This window comes from Cheilinus undulatus, linkage group 15 (assembly GCF_018320785.1).
Source record: "Cheilinus undulatus linkage group 15, ASM1832078v1, whole genome shotgun sequence".
Taxonomy (NCBI): domain Eukaryota; kingdom Metazoa; phylum Chordata; class Actinopteri; order Labriformes; family Labridae; genus Cheilinus; species Cheilinus undulatus.
The window spans coordinates 26,505,517-26,518,387 of record NC_054879.1 but is presented as its reverse complement, the minus strand read 5'-3'; the positions used below and the strand labels follow the sequence as shown (position 1 = coordinate 26,518,387).

At 39.5% G+C, this 12,871-nt stretch overlaps 1 long non-coding RNA gene across 1 annotated transcript; it reads left to right on the top strand.

Annotated features, from left to right (window-relative positions):
* Positions 1 to 2,230: 2,230 nt before the first annotated feature.
* LOC121522785 lies at positions 2,231 to 10,819 on the top strand. Its single transcript, XR_005993000.1, has 4 exons — positions 2,231 to 2,291; positions 5,189 to 5,426; positions 10,515 to 10,640; positions 10,775 to 10,819. It is a non-coding gene; the product is annotated as an uncharacterized LOC121522785 (long non-coding RNA).
* Positions 10,820 to 12,871: the final 2,052 nt, after the last annotated feature.

The window sequence follows — 12,871 nt, the reverse complement described above, 5'->3', positions numbered from 1 at the left end:
ACAACTTGTAGCAAACTTTTAATGTTGCAGTTGCACACAGCGTCTTATCTGAGTCATACAAGGCTGTCACTGGGTGTTTAATTGCACTATTACTTCAGAAACAGCAGATTGGCTTTGATACTCTGCCCCCTCCAGCCCACCATCCAGACTGTGCTGGAGCAGCCTTGCAGGGTGACACGGTGAGTGAGTCAGCTGTATTCAGAGCTGAACACAGACATGAGTCAGCTTTCTTTCTCCGCTGTGTGTTTTCCTTTGAGCGTGTGCAAAAGTTACCTTGATGTGTTTACTGAAGGAACTCAGGGACTTTGTCACAATATTTACTCGTTGTCCAGCTTTCATTTATCTGCTTAGTTTATGTGTTTACTATGTAGCGCTGAGTCTCCATCTGCTGTTGACTGGAACCAGAATGAGAGCAAAATTGAAAACTTCTCTGCAGTCTCTGAGGTTGTCATCTATCACTGTACATTTATAAAGCACTGCAGAGTCTTGAAGCATCTTTTTGAAGTCTTTGCTTCATCATCTTGGTCTGAGCTATAGGGTCACCTTAAACTAATACACCCTTTTGTAGGTCAGAGGACTTGAAAACTAGAATTGAGGATCATTCAGAGACAACTACATTTATTGCAGACAATGCAGCAGTGACATGAGTGGGCTCTGGTAGATGGAAAGTGGGCCCCTACAGATTCCCTTTGCTATAGAGTGGGATGAAATCTGACCTGTCATAGACTAGAAAATGTGCTACCTGTCCGTGATGCAATTAGACCGCTGTACCACTAATGATGAATGGAGCCTGCGTGCACATGCATCAGATGTTGTCATTGGAGCAGGTATATTTAAAGCATCCATGCTTTGGCTATTTGTAAAATTATCATGAGTACACAGTGTAAGCTGGCTATAGGCTGTTTGCAGTCATGTGATCCCAACAATGCACAGTCAGATAGGGGTCAGGAAGCAAAGACCACCGGCTGGGAATCAATGGGAGTGGAGGCATATTAGTTTGTTATAGATCAGTGTGGACCTGCATGCTGCAGTAATCAACACAAAATTCCTACGTCACCAAAAAAGTTTTTATTCCAGATGTTAACCAATTTGCCTGGTTTAGAGGCTTTTGATATCACAGGTCACTAAGTCCTGCAGATCTCCGACAGATGAAGAAAGACAAGAGCGCCCCTTTAACAGCTTTTCTTTCTCATTTTTTCATAAACATGGTTTTGATGGAAACGGTTACATACTATTAGGCAGATAAACCTTGTTGGGTAAGCAACAGACTAATGATAAATAGACATAATTGACTTTTTTTTTTTAGTTGTCTGGCAACTCAGGCCTTGTCCACATGAAGACGAAAATGATAGATTTCCGTTTCATTTTGAAAAAGTTTTCTGTAAACACTGGATCATTCCAGGAAATGTCTGCATAAGCACGGAACCACTGAGAACGACTGAAAACGCTGTAGTATATATGCCAAGCCTGTACGTGGTGCTGTAACGCTGCCATGGAAATGCACCACAAGAGAGAAGAAGACCACAGAAAACTGCCCAAAAATTTCTCCTTGTTGTCCTTCTGGTTGTTTTCCGCTATGGATTTAAGAACATCTGGTGTATGCTGTTTTCAGTGGTGGTAAAGGAGCAGCTGATTTTGGTGTAAAAGCCATAATAAGCTCAGTAGCTTCTGCAGCACGAACACAACTCTGAAATCCACCATAGTTGTATTGGCTTGACACGCACACGCTGCTTTGAGGCCCAGTTATGCTCAACGTTAAATACGGACCTGGATACGGACAGAGCCTTCTGTCTCTGCCTCGTGTTCATTTCGTCCGTAGTTCTGTATGTTTCCATAAAGCTAAGGGATACGGACCAAACGGAGCAGTACCACCGGAAACCATGGGGGCAGTGTTGCTGTCACTACCTGATATGTAGCTCTAGTTAAACACGAAGAAGAAATAACAACGGCGGAACTTTTTGAGGAAAAATTGTGCGAGTTGGTTAGAAACACTGCCTCTGTTTTTGTCTTTTATGAAAGAGTTACATTATCAATACCTCCTTCACAGTCATCATGTTTGTTTTTGAGTTTGTTGTTGTCATAAACTTTTGACTCTGGGCTGCCCCCCCCGGTGGATGTATTGGTTAACATCCATGCCAACGTAAAGGACGCATGGAAGTATGTGAGCAGTGACGGTAACATCGTTTGAAAAGGACGTATACATTTTCGTATGTAAAGGGAGTATAAGTGGGCTATGCTACGTATGACGTAATCGTTTCAAGAAAGATGCGGTTGGCTGTCCACGTGAAATGGTAAGCGTTTACAGATTTGTTAACTCTGGGACCCAATTTAAAAAAAATTTCTTAGTCCGAACTCTTAGTCCATTATTTCTGACAGCTACTGGATATTCAGGTGACCAGGACTGCTTTGAACGCTCATGTTTTTCAAAGTAAACACTTCAGACCCCATGGGACATCCAGCTAAGAGCATTGAGGGGGTGCTGAGAGGCAGGAGCCTTGTGGCGGACCATCAGCTCAATTCCGGGATCTAAATACAAACTTTTCAACTGCAGCAGCTTACTGTACTAAACCATAGAAGTGGACCATAGACAAGCTGTGTCTGTTTCTTTTCTTCAATGGTAAAAGACAGATGGTTCCATTCATGTCTGCTGCTATTTCTCTGGGATTTTTTTTAACCTCTACCTGCAGTTGGCAGAGCCATTAACAGCACAAAATGTTGTCATTGTGATAGTGCTTCTCCATGCAGAGATCACTTCCTTCCTCCCATCTAAAGTTCTTCACTGCAACATGATGTCATGTGTACACAGCCTGTTGAAGTGATGTTTGGTTGTAAATTAAAACTAGGCTGAGGTGGTTTGAGGAAGGCCGTTAGATAAACATGGATAAATGTGCCAGTTGATGATGGTGGTGCTGATCAGAGGCTGGTTTGGATGACATTTCTATGGAATTGTTTAAAATTTTTCTGTGTCTTTAAGTGTTTGTGCAAACAAATGTGCATATCTGTTAGGGCAAGGAGGAAGGCCCATAAAATATATTTGCACTGGAGCCCAGCAGAAACGTGTTGTGCCACAAGGATGAGAGCTGCAGAGACTTGATTTGACTAGAACGGACCCATATTTTTTTTTTTTTTTTTTTTTTTTTTTTTTTACATGAAGTAAACAAACAGGATTTTCAACTAGCTAATAGTTGGTTTTATTTTTCAGCAAATAACTTAATCTTACCTTTGTGGTCTGCTTCATGCAAAAGCCCCATACTGTCAGTGGTTATGTTCAGGTATCGCCTAGTCAGACAGGCATTAACGTACTGCATAAAGGATACAAACATTTGGCCATATAAGTCTAATATGGTCTCCTCTTTCACTTTCTAGTACACCTAAAGTACAGATGTAGACAATTTAGAGTAACAGTTTTAAGTTCTTGTTAATTTCAGCTTGAGTTCTTCAAGGGTAAGTGCAGGTAAAATTCAAACACAAAGACAATCAAAACTTTTTAATGCAAACTCTTTCATAACCATAAAAATAAGTTAACATTGCCTTTCAAAGTTGCTGGCTGGGCTTCAATGAGATGTTTTTCTAGTGGCAAGTGCTTATGGTTAACGAGGGAAGGAAGGGCACTTTTGGTGATTTAGCTAACAAGCAGTCTTTCATCTCCCTTTAAACCTCCTCAAACTGCCTGCTGGGGAGCATAATTATACTCAAACTTTTGATCTATATTTATCATAGTAATCTTTTGGAAAACAGAAGAGTGGCATCAGGAGAGTGGCCCTCATGGCTTTACAACATCTGCATGCTGGCATGTCAAACCAGCTTTTGCTTTGAGTTTCTTGTACATCATTGTATACATGCATGATATTAAACTTTCACTTTTTTGTTTATTGTGAGCATGAGGAGGGACCATATGGGGTTTGGGCTCATGAGCAATACCTTTATCAATGATCTTAGTAACTGCAGAGCCCTTTATTGAGGCCACATTGTTTGGCCACATACAAGGCTGAAAGGAGCAAGTTTCAATTTAGACCGTCACATTTGTTGTCTTGTCTTTTGTTTCTACAAGTTGTTGGGGGTATGGAAGCCTAGAGCAGCCATACTTACAACATCATACAGCAGAATTTTTAATGTTGGTAAAGGCTCAACAGTCGTGTTGTGTGCTGAAAGTGATATCAGTGCAAACCCTCTGTCTTTTGGGACAGATGTGTAAGCTTGGCACCCTTGCCATAAAAGTAGCAAGTGGTTTGGATAATTGGGACCCTTCACAACCTGTATAAGTTCCATTTGAAGACTGCATTTGATTCTGTCCTGTTAGGAAATTCAGACAAGTGGCTACAAAACTCAAAAAGCATTAAAATATAAAAAGAATATCTGTTTTCTGTGGTTGTCACATGCAGTATATTAAACTACCTGATACAGTGTTTGCAATGCACAAGTGCATTGTAGTGTTGAAACATTCCCAATACGTTTGTACAGTTTAGACAGTGATGTCTCATTTGCTCCAGTCAAACTGGTTCAAAACGTGCCCAATGTGAGTTTTTGGCACTTTTTCATGCATTGATATTTAAAGTTAGAGATTGCATTGATAAAAAAAAACATGAAATAAAAACTGCTCCCCCACTTGTATCATGAACTTTTTGGTTTGGTGTTGTGCAGGATATATCTCTAGCTATTACTTGGTATACATTAAAAAGATCATTATTTTAGCTGTGCTTTCTTGATAGAACTGCAGAGTAATAAAGCATCATTGTGTATTGCAAACCTTCAAACTGCACCCCCTAGATTTCCTTCATTTGTTTTATAACAGGCCTGAGCTTCACAATAGAAGTCCTTCAGCATGTTCCTGCCTGCACAGAGCCCTGCAGTGCCCAAACCTGCCACATGGAGGAGCTCTAGCTCTGGCTTTCCTCTGATGACAGCTTATTGCTCTGACCACAGACACAGTAGATGGTGGATAGAGAGAGGATTTTTATCTCACTCACATTCCTTCTTTTGGGAGCCGCACATGATCGCAATCTCCGAGAATTAACTAGTCATCACCTCATGCGCACATTTGTCCTCCTGATTGATTCCATTCATGTGATAAAGTAAAGCACATTAAAGCTCCTCCTCCCTCATCCATCCTGTTCATACATCCGCTGTTGTGTGCAGCCCCTCTCCCTTCTGCTGCTGTTATTTACCCCTCACTCTTCTTATTTTACAGTCTGCCACATCAGCTCCACATGCATCCCCTCCACCTCTCTCGCCCGTCTTTCTTTCTCGGCTTCTCCTCTCACCTCTTCCTCCACTTGAGGCTTAGTTAAGCCTGAATGAGAGAACAGAGAGGTGGTGCTGGTAATACGGCAGCAGCGGTCTGAGGTTAATGTCACACGACTGGAAATCTATGACGCCTGCGGTGGCCTGGAGGGTGGTGGATGACAACGACTGCCCGAATATCAATGGTATGCACTCAGATGTACAAGCAGGGAGAGCGATATGAGAAAGCAGAGCACGGGTGTGTGTTCATCTTGACCCTGAACCTCTTTGTGAAGATGTATTTAGCATTTCTGGACTATTTTTAATTTTGTGTGAATACCAACTGACAGACAGTTGGAGCTGTTATTGACAACAACAGGTATATAGTAGGTCCTTCTTTCTACAATATATTTGATTGACATCGTCTTAAGGACTTTATTTTTGAAGTGGAAACACAGTTGATAAGAGCAGTCCTATGCTGCTTCAACCCCAGCGCCGTTTGGCCGAAAACAAGTCAGAAGCTGAATGGTGGTAGCTCAGAAAACAGCAGCAATGTGATTTTACACAATTTTATTGGCTTTTCACAATTAAAAATACATAATTTATGATGTTTTGTTGTCCTCAAATATTAAAGGAGTGTGAAAGAAGAGCCCTGTGGCTTTTGGCTGAAACTAGAGAGGAGTAAAGTGGTTGAATTTGTGACCAACATTGTGTTCCCAGTGACTTTAAGCCAGTGATAGCCAGGGCTGGATTAAGAATGCAGGGGCCCTGAAACCCCAACCACCTCTGCCACAGTACACACCCATGCCATCAAGGTTTTGAATATCAGGCCGGTATTTGTTGGAAACACCTGAAGCTTCTAGAGGATGTACACTGATGAGCTACAGATCATATGATCACAGAAAATATGAAATCTACACTTGTAGATCCTCTGTCATAAAGGATTCACACTGAACAACACCTATAGGGGTGGAGCCAGATGTGTCAAATATAGTGGGCTTAGCCTACACTTAGGATGGTCCAGGGACCCACTATCCATGTAAAGCATGCATCCCTGAATTTTATGTCATTTATTTTTTCATAACCAGCTCTTATATGCATTATTTTAAAGAAAATTTTAAAAATAGTTAATCAAAAATGCTAACAAACCTGTTGCCCTTTACAACAATATAAAGATACAATTTTTTTTTATTCATGCTTCCTAAAGCAATCAGAAATATCTGATGTTTATCTCTAAAGCTACATAACATGGGTAGGGTCAGAATTTTGTGCAAAACTTTGCCATAGGAAAAAAAAAGAAAAAGAATCCAAACAAGAAAAGATTAAAGATTAAAATAAAAAAGAGAATCTGTGAAAAGATACATAGCTATGAAAATTCCTAAACATTAATATTAGAGTTTTTATTTTTCTGCAGCATGTGTTCAAGCTTTTAGAGATTAAAAAAAAGGAAAAAAATCAGATTTTTTTTTCAGTTGGCCCAAGGAATACAATTTTCATGTTGTGATCAGCAGGGTCTATTTGTTTATCTTCATCCAGGAAATTTCTTTTTGCATTTATCGATCATTACACTCAACAATATCATACGTTTTACCAAACTTAAAGATTCTGGACTTCTGAGAAAACATTAAAGGCATAAGCCCTGCAAACCACCCCATGGCTCTGCCTCTGACCTATAGATACAAACCACCACACCCGATTTACACATAATAATAGCAAAACAGTGTCAAAAACATAGGGTTTTAAACACACTGAGGATAATTGACTCTTTCCATAAAAACTGGCCTCTTTTCTCATAAAGCGTTTAATTTACGGACGAAGACATGCAGAAAGGAGCAAACTAAGTGAAAACTGTCTATGAGAGCTGACGGGATAGCACTGCCATTTTTTTGACACTCGCAAACAATGATCAGGTAAACAATTCATCAACATATGACTTAAAAACAAATGATGTGTACATAACATCTGTAAATATGACGCTGGCATTATAATTTTTAATATAACCAGGGGTAAAATGAGTCCACACTGTCAGCTCTTTTCACTCATGTTTTATCCATGTTCAGAACGTTACAGCTGATGAGGATGTCCTTAATGCCCATTGGTTAATCTGGCCCAGGTGACAGCTCTGTGACAGCAGGAGCTGTAGATCTAACTCATTTAAGACAGTTGAAACACTCACATTAGGTATATGATGACAGTTTATGACTTCTCCCATCACAAGATGGGGAAATTTGTCCAGATTGACAAAGAGAATGTGAACGAACACTCATGAACACCTAATACTTACAATGTTATGATGCCAGTTCTCATTCAGAAAAGTGAATTTTTAGGTTTAACTTGCTGGCCCCTGGATTTAGGCTTTCAAAAACCATTTTATTATACAGTTTTTCTGATTGATTTAGTGTTGAAATCCCTGTATTCCCCATTGACCTCCATTTATTTTGATGAAATGTTTATACCTTACCTTGCAAAGCAGATTAATTTGCCAGACTCCATGTCTATCATCCAGCAAATCTGTCTTGAAAAGCTTTAATCCACACCATTTATGCTGAACTGAACTGAATGCTGTTTGGACCAATCAGCATCATTTGGGGAGAACAAAGCGGTAGCTATGGGCAGGGTTTAGTTTTAGTTGCCAATTGCAATGGCTGCCACAATAAAGTATCAGTTTTTTCAGTACTGTACCACATTTCTGTTCTGAAATAAAGAATAGAAACAACACTAAAAGTCTTTCATGACAGAAAAGATGTTTTTTTCTCTTCTCCCAGTCTGCTTTGGCATGTGTTTGTGATCATTATGGGGGTGGGGAGGGGGGTCTGCTGGTGTATCCAATGGCTGTTGTTGTAGTTGCTATTAGCATGGATGTAGCTGCAGTAAAGCTGCAGTTTAATCTGAACTGAAACACATTTTCTTTGGAAAAAAGAACTAAGAGTCACGCTAAAAGTTTGTCTTGGCAGCGAAGTTGTTTTTGCATGTCTCCTGACCAGCCTTGGCATAAATTTATTTATGGGAGAGCTCCACCATTCACAACCACAGCAGCTTTGGCCTGTCTGCTCAGGAGAAGCGTATTAGCACAACCTTATTTGGTGTTGTTGGTCTGAACAGACAGAATGTTCCTCCAATCACCTTCTGAGAATTTTTTGAAAAGTCCTGCCCTACAGAAACGCTTTCTATGGAAGCTTTCCTAGATGAAAATGAAATATATGCATGCAGTAGATATATGAAACAGTCCATCTGGCGTATCAGCTTAGTTTAGGAAGGGATAGGGATAGGGTTGGCATGTACTTTGAACTTTTAGGATTTTTTTGGTAGTTTCATGGAAATTTGGGGACTTTATTTTTGGGAATTTGATTGGAACTTTGAGTGGGAAATTTCCTTTGAATTTTATTTTTAGGGAATTTGTTTGGATGTCTGGGGGAATTTGTAATTTTTGGGTTATATGATTAGACATTTTGGGTGTAACTTGCTTTGAAATATGGGGAAATTTTCCTGAAATTAAAAAAAAAAACAACTTAAACTTTTTGGTGATAATGTTCTGTGTATCTTTAGGCTAGAAAAGTCTACTGAAACATCCGGAGAAGTTTTGAGGACACATATTATTATTTGGTAATCTCTGCTCATTTCAAATGGAATTTTCCTAAGACCTTTATTACTTTTACTGGAAATTTAGTCCATACCTGGCCTTACTAACTGAATGCTCCCCAATCAACTGGCCTAAACACACTCAAATATATGTACAAAATGTTTTTTTAAATGTTGTGCACTGTACGGTTATATAAGCCCGTTGTCCTAATATGCAGACATCTTTCTTTTTTGTAAAAAACAAAACAAAAAAAAAAACACTTCCTGTTCAAAGACAAGGCTTGGGTTTTATACTTATCAGGTCCTATCCTAAATAAGAGGGAGAAACTAAAATGCATTCCAAATAAAAACTCTGACATTACTATTTCAAGGTGGATAAGTTCCTAAAACCTTTATCTTTGGGCTATAAACTTGATTTTTGGTCATATATTTATTGCTAATGTGGTAACTACATTCATACTATCCTGTATTTTGTTCATTGTTGTGTGGCTCAATTTTAAGCATCAATACTTAAACAAGTAATAATATCACAAATATAGTCTTGCTGTCTTGGCTGACATTTAGCAAGACTGAAGATGTCTCACAGCCATGCTGGCATAGCTTTGTTTGTTTTGTAGCATCCCCATTATTGTCTACCAGGACAGTAACTAGTCTTCCTGGGGTAGACAGTAATACATAGGATGACATTCTAGAGATGACAGAAAACCTCTCACACAATCCAAATCCCCTAACCTCCCCAGTACCCTTCACCATCAACCCTTGAAAACATCAACCTCAGTGAGCATCATTCATGTCAAAGGCAGAATTAGCTAGAATCAAGAGACTGAGAGCTCAGTGCTACATTCAGCTCACTAACAGTAATGATGCTTTCATGCTTTCTAAGTTTAGCAGGTATTGTTTATCATGTTTACCATCACACACCTTGTCTACACCGGCTGTGAAGTGACAGCAGCACATTAGCACATCAGCAGCAGCAGCCTCAGTCTGCACCAGATGCATTCAGGCAAGGCACTGCTTTGAAGGTCACGAGCATTTTTCCCACACACAATCAATGTTTTTATTCATGTAAAGGTGCTGAACTTCAAATACAGGAAGGGTTTCTTTGGCAGATTCAGGGTAGAGAATATAACCAGGAGCACTTACACAGATTCACTGTAAATACTGATACAAATGTGGCTTTGCTGTAAAGGCTTCCTGCAAATACAAGGATTTAGCAAGATTAAATTTTATAAAAATGATGGCACTCTAATAATCCAAAGGTTAGCAATATCTGCCCAGGCCAGGACCCTTAACAAAGCTTTTGCAGTCCCACTTCTCCATGAAAGCGCTAGAGCTCAACAGATCACAAGGAGTATGGAATACATCGCCAAAGATCTATGGCCATTTACTTGTGAGCAACAAAGGTTTTAGAAGGTATCAAACACGCAGGAGCAAAAGTATTAAATAGGCAGCAGCATTGAAAATGTTAGAAAAACTTGATTTCATGCAATAGGTATGCCTTTTTTATTAACAAGGTCCAACTGGTGCAGTTTTTAATTTTATAAAAAAAACCTTTCAGTTCTCCCATATCCCATAATCCATTGTATTTCCTTTATCCTCTATTTGTCAATAAAGATTTTGTGGTGTTTATTTTGTATTGAGTATTTTATTTTGTGGAACTTCCGGTTTCCGGAGCTGGCTGCTGGCTGCTAACTATCCTCTCTGTTTCTCCTGAGGCTTTCACCCTGCCCCCCTGGTGCTGTGGAGAGTCACACCTGCAGCGAATCACCTAATAGACTCCTGCTATTTAAGACCGGCTGCAGCTCTCTTCAGCGCCTGAGTCTTGTCTACCTTACCACACGGTAAACATCTGCTCCAGGCTCCTTCTCAAGATCCTCCAGAGAAGTTTTCTTGTGTTTTTGATGATTCTTGTTATCTCCAGTGTTCGTATTCCTCCTGTACTTGTCGCTAACGTGCCTCTCCTCCTTTTTTCCAGTGCCTCCTGCTCAGATCACCACAGCCAGCTCCAGCACTCTCTCACTCCCTCCTGGACTCTTGGAATCCCCCTCCCCTCTGCACTTACCTGCACAATAAACTGTTTAAAACTGCTTCCGTCTCCGCACAAACCATCACACAAACATCACAGATTTCAAAATATTCAATAATTTTTAAGACTATGGACACCAACGACACATTTTTTGCACATATTGTTATATTTAAAGTGCAATTATTGTTGGATAAATACTGTACCGTGGACTTGTCACCGAGGTAAATACCATACGGTGAGATTCTGATACCGTTACATCCTAAGTGTTAGGTGGAGAATTGGTTGGAAAAGGTTGAAAATGGGTCAGAAATATGTAGAACAAAGGACAGCTGGTACAGATGGACTTACAGCACTAAGCCCACTCTTTCTTTTGCAATGACTGTACTATCCTGTCATTAAGTCCTGTATATTTTAGTTTAATAGTACATTGTTGAATTTGTATGCTTGTAGATAGAAAGAAAGGTTAACAAGCATTAAATCATGCACAAACAAAACTGATTATTAAGCTGATTCTGATTTAAGTAATAATAATAATAATAATTTTATATACATAGCACCTTCCAAAACACTATTACAAAAGTGCTTTACATCATGAAATAAAATGCACACCAATTAAAACAAACAACATAATAAGATAGAATAAATAAAGAATATAAAAAACATTGAGCGCAAGAGCATAGTTTTAACAGTGTGAGATTAAAACTGTCAGGTTATATAAACAAAATGAAAGTAAACAGGCAACTATAAATTGGTGACAGGGTCTGAACAGATAATAAAACAATAAAACTATTAGCATAATACACAGAGGTGGGGTAAAACTATTAAAACAGATTTACTATAGAAAAGCCTTTCTGTGAAAGTAGGTTTTAAGGAGTGATTTAAAAGAGGGCAAGGAATTAGCCAACCTCAGTTCCTCAGGTAGGGAGTCAGTAGTGGAGCTCTTACAGAAAAAATAGAAAAATGAAGACAGCGGCTAGGCTTGCAGGGTGTTAGTAAATCTGTGTTGTATGTTGGGCAAGCCCGTGCAATGCTTTTAAAGTAATAAGTAAAAGTTTAAAATCAGCCGTGTACTTGACCAGTAGCCAGAGAAGCGAGAATGGGGGTGATATGGTCTTGTCTCTTGGAGTTTGTTAAAAGTCTGGCTGCTGAATTTTGGACAAGTTGGAGATGGGAAATAGATTTTTGGGAGATACGAGATAAGGGAGATAAGAAATGAAAGCATGGATAACTTTTTCAAGGTCTGGATAGGAGAGAAAAAAAAAGTATTTTTGCAACGTTTCTGATCTGGAGAAAGCAGGATTGAGTGACCTTGGTTATTTGGGTGTCAAAACTAAGCTCTGGGTTGAAAAACACACCTAAATTGCTGAGGGAGTGTTTCAAATTTGCAGTAAGGTTGTTGAGATTGTTTTTCAGGGTGGTGCTGGGGTGGGGGTGCAAATAACAGGACTTCTGATTTTGATTCATTGAGCTGAAGGGAGTTTTGCGACATCCAACATTTAATGTCTGAGAGACAGGCCATAACATGACACAATTCATCGGGGTGGCTACTGGTCAGGGAGACATATAGTTGTGTGTCATCAGTATAAAAATAATGTTTGATATTACAATTCTGAATAAGGCGACCCAGAGGGAGCATGTAAATGGAGAATTATAGGGGACCAAGAATGGACCCCTGTGGTACACCACAAGTTAGGGGGGCAGGGGAGGAGGAACATTCACCAATAACAAAGGAAAATGATCTTTCAGATAAATAGGAATGGAACCAAACTAGAGCAATGTCTTTAATGCCAAGGTACTGTTGAAGGCAGCTTAAGAGGATGCCATGATCAACAGTATCAAAGGCAGAGCTCAAGTCCAGCAAGATTAAAATAGAACATGCACCAGTCAGCAGCTAAAAGCAGGTCGTTAGTGACTTTTAAGAGAGAAGTGTGGTGGGTGCTGAATCCTGATTGAATTAGTAAGTCATTCATTTATTGTAATGGGTGCAGTTTGGTAAGCTTTGCAAACTAAGAATGTGATTTGGCTTTAGGAATCCACATACTTTGG